Raw genomic sequence first — 7368 nt, 5'->3', positions numbered from 1 at the left:
CCATCGCCGCCGGCCACCGCCTCCTCTTCCCGACGCCGGCCGGCGCCAGCCGCCTCCGCCACCGCGCCGGCAAGGCCACGCCGCCACCGCCCCGCTCCGGCGAGCTCCACCGGCGCCGCCCCGGCCCCTTCCTCTCCCCGGCCGGCCTCCTCCTCTACTCCGGCAAGAACTCGGGCGAACAGGAAATCCGGTGACCTCAATTTCCGCGCCGTCAAGATCTGGATCTGAGGATCCCCCGATTGACTTTTGTCCCCCGAACCCTAATTTTTATGCATACTTTGACCTGTGATATCTCCGCATCCGTAGCTCCGATTTGGACATATAGTATATCAAAATGTTCATCTCGATGAGTACATCATTTCATTCCATTGCGTCATTTTCATTTGAGTGCATCTTGATGCCCGAAATGCTGTTAGAAGGAGGCTTCGTGAGTTAATTGACAGATCTGCTAGTTCATCTTAGACTTTTGTCATTTTTGCCATGAGTATTGTGTGCATGATATGCCTGTGAGTCCTTCATATGTTTTGTTAAGCATTTTGTTATCTTACCAGAGGTGCAACCCATGCATTTTTAGGATGTGTGTGGTGACTTTTGCAAGCTTGCAATGTGAGGCACCCGGTAAATCTGTTTTCAGGGACTTAGTAGTTTCACTAAGTCTGGGATTGTTTAGTTCATGATGCCATATGTTCATGTTGTTTCCTAGTGATCCGTACCTCTTTTGAGGATGATCAGTAAGGGAGTTTTGTTAACCTTGTAGTGATCTATCCATCCATGTCTTTGTTTGCAATTATGGAGCACCCTAGCTTGAGTCAATCGAGCTCTACTTTTTCTTTGTTGTGAATCTGGGAAGATCGTCAACTTGTTTGCGATTTTGCCGATGTTATTGTAGTTGATCCATGCATGCTATGCCATTGTTCTTGCCATGTCTAGCTTGTATTTTGTGCCTTCTTTATGGATGTATGCTTGCCTTTCCATGACTTGCACCGTAGTGAGTGCATCGAGCTTGTTTACATGCCTTCGTGAGTTATGTTTCAGCATGTCCCAGTTTTCACTAAGTCTGAAAACTGATTATGTTTTTGCTATGTTCGTGTGCTTGTTTCTATATTTTGTGATCCCTTTTGGCTCAAGGTCACTAAGGGACTTTTGTTAAGCTTGTTGAGTAGCTCCATGCCATGTCTTTCTTTGTCATGTTCAGGTCCTGTAGCATGTTGTTTTGTTGCTCCGAATAGGGCTATATGATCTGAAATTCCAGACAAGTGTTAATTTCACTAAGTCTGAGATCTGTTTTACCATTTGCGTTTTTGCCATGCTTGTTTGAACCTGTTAATGGATGAATTGTCTGTAGCTCAGTGCTAGACTTTTGTTAAGCATCTTGTGTGCATCCCTGCCATTTATTTTGTTGTCATGTTTGGGTGCTGTAGCATGTACATTTCATTGCATTTAGATGCCTACTTGCTGTAAATCGCAGACCGGTGTCATATTTCAATCGCTTGCCATTTCCAAACCGTAACTCCGATTCCGGCGTTCTTTCTATCATTTTCAAGCGATTTCATCTCATCTTTCTAGTGGCACACTTGGATTTCCATGTTGAGGCCAGGTTCATGCATTTCCTGTCATATCTTGCATTTTGCATCCCGCATCGCATCCCGCATAGCATATCATCTTTACATCGTGTTGTTTGAGTTTACACGTGGTTGATTGTATCCTTGTTGCTTGTTTGTCTTGTTTGGGTAGAGCCGGGAGACGAGTTCGCTAACGAGGAGCCCGTTGAGTTCGGTTTTGAGGATCCAGTCAACTCTGACAGCTTTGCAGGTTGTAGGTGAAGATTGGAGGCCGTTCCTTGTTGGAACATCTTTTATTTACTTGTTGGGATATCATTATATTGCCATGTTATCTTAATGCATCTATATACTTGGTAAAGGTTGGAAGGCTCGGCCTCTCGCCTAGTGTTTTGTTCCACTCTTGCCGCCCTAGTTACCGTCATATCGGTGTTATGTTCCCGGATTTTGCGTTCCTTACGCGGTTGGGTTATAATGGGAACCCCTTGATAGTTCGCCTTGATTAAAGCTTTTCCAGCAATGCCCAACCTTGGTCTTACCATTTGCCACCTAGCCTCTTTTCCCTCGGGTTTCCGGAGCCCGCGGGTCATCTTATTTTAAACCCCCCGGGCCAGTGCTCCTCTGAGTGTTGGTCCAAACTAGAGTCCTGTGCAGCACCCCCTCGGGGAAACTCGAGGTTTGGTTTTAGTTGTATGGAGCACTCATCTGAGTGTGCCCTGAGAAAGAGATATGTGCAGCTCCTATCGGGATTTGTCGGCACATTCGGGCGGTGTTGCTGGTCTTGTTTTAACCTGTCGAAGTGTCTTGAATTACCGAGATACCGAGCCTGATCAGAACGTCTTGGGAGGAGGTCTATTCCTTCGTTGACCGTGAGAGCTTGTCATGGGCTAAGTTGGGACTCCCCTGCAGGGATTGAACTTTCGAAAGCCGTGCCCGCGGTTATGGGCAGATGGGAATTTGTTAATGTCCGGTTGTGGATAACTTGAACCTTAATTTAATTAAAATGAATCAACCGAGTGTGTTACCGTGATGGCCTCTTCTCGGCGGAGTCCGGGAAGTGGACACGGTGTTGGAGTAATGTTTGCGCAGGTTGTTCTCTAGTTTTTCGCTCGTGCTTTGCCTCCTCTTCTTGCTCTCTTTTGCGAATAAGTTAGCCACCATACTTGCTAGTCGCTTGCTGCAGCTCCACCTCATACCTTTTACCTTACCCATAAGCTTAAATAGTCTTGATCGCGAGGGTGCGAGATTGCTGAGTCCCCGTGGCTCACAGATACTTCCAAAACCATCTTGCAGGTGCCAATGAGTCCGTGCAGATGACGCAACCAAGCTCAGGAGGAGCTCGATGCAGATCTTGTCCTTTGTGGTGTTTCGTTCTAGTTGATCAGTAGTGGAGCCAGTTGGGGTCAATCGGGGACCTTTTGTCGCATTTGGGGTTCTTCTTTTATTTTGGCTCTGTAGTCGGGCCTTGAATGTATCTGATTGATGTAATGCTTTATTCATGTAATTGGGTGAAGTGGTGATTGTAAGCCAACTATGTATCTCTTTCCCTTATTATATTACATGGGTTGTGTGAAGATTACCTCACTTGCGACATATGCCTTCAATGCGATTATGCCTCTAAGTCGTGCCTCGACACGTGGGAGATATAGTCGCATCGAGGGTGTTACAAGTTGGTAATCAGAGCCTTCCCCAACCTTAGGAGCCCCATTGCTTGATCGCTTTTAGCGACCGAGTTGTGTCTAGAAAAATGTTTTGAGTCATTTAGGAATTATATATCGGAGAGTTTAGGAATTCTTTTTACTTCCCAGTCTCCTCATCGCTCTGGTAAAGCATCCTGACGTAGAGTTTCGACTCTTCTCTTCTCAAATGTCACTAAAAAAATTTTAGGATCACGCGGGTATCTTGGAATCGTTCCGATGGTTTTATGATGAGAACATTGTCTTGGTGCCTCGTGTCAGGGATTTAGTGGAAGTGTCCCGGGGAGTTGATCTCTGAGGTGTTGTCATCATAACTTTATCGTTGCAGTTCTGGAATACCTGAGTTTAGTACACCAACATAGAAAAACTCTTTTATGCAGTTCATTGGTGAGATAACCTCGACGCCACCCAATACTGGGGCGGGAGTTCGGGAGTATCGCCATAACTGGTATAACGGATGCTTTTCGAAGGTTGAGGTAGATGGTTTCCGAAGTTTTTTCTTGGTTATGTGTTGAAGGATGGATACAGCTGGATGTAGGATTTGTTAGTTTGGGTGAGATATTATGCTTCCCCTGTATCCCCAACACCTGATTGCATAACCGGAAAGGTTCGGGAATTTCATAGGTGGGAATTCAAGTAGCTCTTAGGATATCTTTCCGACAGATGTATGATATGAAATTGGGGTTCGACGTCTAGTGGTCCGCCTATTCACGGTCGGTTTTACAGTGGTCTCGTTGTGTCTTAAAGAGTCCTTGGCTATGCTGACTCGGGGATGCTTCTATGTCATGTGCACTGCCTTGTACATGATGGTGATGTACGATCGAGCCCGTGTAGGCCCCACCACAAAAACTACGGACGAAATCTCTATCATATGTTTGTTCTGGCTTATTCTGCAAGCCAATCCATTGTTTTGTTTTGAGTTGTGGTATTCGAGTTGCTTCAAAGTCAAATGTTGATTCCATACCTTCCCCAAATGGTGTTCTCATATTCCTATGTGAATACTAATCCTTCTCGATCATTGAGTTTCTCTTTTCAATTTCTTTTCAACCGGTGTGTCTCTCCTCAAGTGGATCCGATCATTTCAACATCTGCAACATCAAGTATCAGCTCTCTCAACGGCGTTCGTTTCATCCATCTCCAAGTTGTCTTTATTTTTCCCACCCTCCCTCCCTTTTTGTTTCTTCGAGGACCCAGATTTCTTCATCGGGTATCCATTCAACTCATGTGAAGTCATTCCATTCTTTTTCATCAATATTCTTACCTGGTGGTTCTCAAGGAGATGCTCTACTAGTTCGTCATTCTTCATTCTTTTCTTCTCCGGTGGAACCAATTCAAGCTTTCGGTGTTGATCATATCTTTTTCCTTGTTTCAAATATCTTCTCATGCCGGTGCACCTCATATTCATTCACTTCTCGCCATTTAATTGTTCCGGAGTGATCAAGATATCTCGAAGATTCGTGTTTCCACTCTGCATTCTTTCAAGCTCTTTCGAGATTGGTATCTCGTTCAAGTCATTTAATTCAACCGGTGCAACCTCTCTTTTTAATCATTTTAACGGTGTTTCTTTTGAGTGGGCCCTAACCCACAGGTCTTTTCCCAGGACCTTACCTGACTCTTCTTATTTCCCGGAGCTATCCTAAATTACTTTTAAAGTTTGACGTAAGAATGAGTTATCATCAGTCAAATGTCTTCTCCAAGATCTTCCAAATTCTTTTCATCGTTGGTTCAACCTCTTCGTTTTGATTCTTCCGGTGTGCCTCAATAAGTCGTGGTGGTGTTTCTCGTCGTCATTTGAAGACCGAAGAAGATTTTTCTCTCAATCTTTCTCCATTCTTTCCATCCTCTCATAATTATTTGCGATTGTGAGATATTCTTTTCAAACAACGGGGTAATTCAGGAGCCTTTTCAGTTTGTTTATCTAGAGTCCATCAATTCAGGTTTATTCATTCTCAGCTGTCAGTTATCATTCTCCTATCTTGCCGGTGCATCATTCAAATATCCTCTATTAAACTCGCGATTTTTCGTTCACTTGCATCTAATTCTCTCAAGCTTCTTCATTCATTTGCTAATCCTTACCCGGTGTTTCTTTTTCTTCTTATTGTCCTTTTCAACTTTTACGGTGGTTCGCTCAAGGTCTCTTCCTTGGTTGTCATACTAATTCTTTCGTTGTTTTTTCTATCCTACCGGTGACTTGCTGAAGACTTTCTCAAGTTGGCACTATATCTATCATAATCCTTTCTACGAGAATAAGTAGTATGCCAATTCCATTGCTTGTCATCAATTTTAATTGGTGAAGGATACACATAATGTAATTCTTATTATTGTTTCATCGAGTTTATTTAATTCCTGTTTTCCGGAGTGGCTCATTATTCTTATTCTTGGTTCCAATAGCTCATCTTTCTTTCCCGGAGTTCCAAGCTCTAATTATCACGGAGATCCATCTAAATCATTACAAGGTTTCACTTTGTGTTTTCAACTTCTTTTTCTTTTCGTTTGATACTCCTTCTCGAAGTGTTCATCGAGATTCTTTTCTAAGGAGCTCAAGCATTCTTCATCTTGCAATCCGGAGTTCAATTCTTTCTACCGTATCATTTGAGGTGGTATTATGTCATTCTTGATGATTTCCCTATGTGGTTCATGATTCACATGTTGTCAAGATTGAGAAATCTTCAATCCATCAAGTTCGTCATGGGAATTATCTTGGGTTATATTTCACCTAAAGCCTTCCCTAAGGATTGTTGCTATCTATGGTGCTTATAAATGATCCAAGCTCTTCTTTATCCTCCCGGTGAAATACTTTCTCGTCTCCTTGTTCAAATAAATACAATTCTTTCCCGTGAGTGGCAGATTGTCACCTCATAATTTTGAGATGTATTTCATAAGACCATATCAAGATTATTCTTTTCGTTGTTGGTTTTCAACAACTCCATTCTAGCATTTGTTGTAACCGTGCTCTCTCAAGATCTTGTTTCCCTTCGTTCCGGAGTTATTGTGATGTTGCTCTTTTCAACCCATCATCTCGTTTGTCAAAGATCATGTTCTTTTCGTGCTTATCCATTTAACCGGAGTGTCGTGTCCTCTGCTCAAGTTCTTTTCATCTTATCTAGTCTCGTATCACTTTTCAACTGGAGTGCTGTTCGAATTCAGTCTTCCTTGATCCCCTTCCTTAACCGGCGTGTTTTCAATATATATCTTCCCTTCAACCTCAAGGTTTTTCGCAAATGTTCTTTGTCCCTCTTTTCTAACGGGGTGTTTTCGACCTTGTTCACCTTCGTTGTATTCTTTTCTCGAATTTGTGTAACCTTTTCAAGGTTCTTTGGTTTCACTTGTTTGTCAAAGAAGCAACTTAGTCTTACCTCTTCTCTTTCTCTTCCGTTTGTCCCTCCGGTGCCATTCTAGATCTCGGGACGAGATCCTTTCATAGTGGTGGAGTGTTGTAACACCCCGGATGTAACTTTCCCCATTTGTACTCCAACTCTTGCCGTCTCCGGCGTTAAGTTATTTTATTTTCTCGGGTTTGGGTTTTTGTCTCCATGTGTTGTTGTCATTGTCATGCATCTCATATCATGTCATCATGTGCATTGCATTTGCATACGTGTTCATCTCATGCTTTTGAGCATTTTCCCCGTTGTCCGTTTTGCATTCCGGCGCTTCGTTCTCGTCCGGTGGTCATTTCTAGCTTTCTTTCATGTGTGGGGATTAAACATTTCTGGATTGGACCGAGACTTGCCAAGCGGCCTTGGTTTACTACCGGTAGACCGCCTGTCAAGTTTCGTACCATTTGGACTTCGTTTGATACTCCAGCGGTTAATTGAGGGACCGAAAGGCCTCGTGTGTGTTGCAGCCCAACACCCCTACAATTTGGCCCAAAACCCACCAAACTCTGCTCCATCATCTAGATCGTTCGATCACAATCGCGTGGCCGAAAACCGCACCTTATTTGGACTCTCCTAGCTCCCTCTATGCCTATTTAAAGGCCCCCCCGTTTTTCGGATCGTCTCCTCCCCTGAAACCCTAAAAAAAGAGATCTCCGCTGCCGCCGGACAACGTCCGCGCCGAGCCGGACGTGTCCGGATCCGCCGCCGCCTACCGCGGCCTGCCACGTGGCGCTC

This window comes from Triticum dicoccoides, chromosome 3A (genome assembly GCF_002162155.2).
Source record: "Triticum dicoccoides isolate Atlit2015 ecotype Zavitan chromosome 3A, WEW_v2.0, whole genome shotgun sequence".
Taxonomy (NCBI): domain Eukaryota; kingdom Viridiplantae; phylum Streptophyta; class Magnoliopsida; order Poales; family Poaceae; genus Triticum; species Triticum dicoccoides.
Note: the sequence above shows the minus strand (reverse complement) of the source record.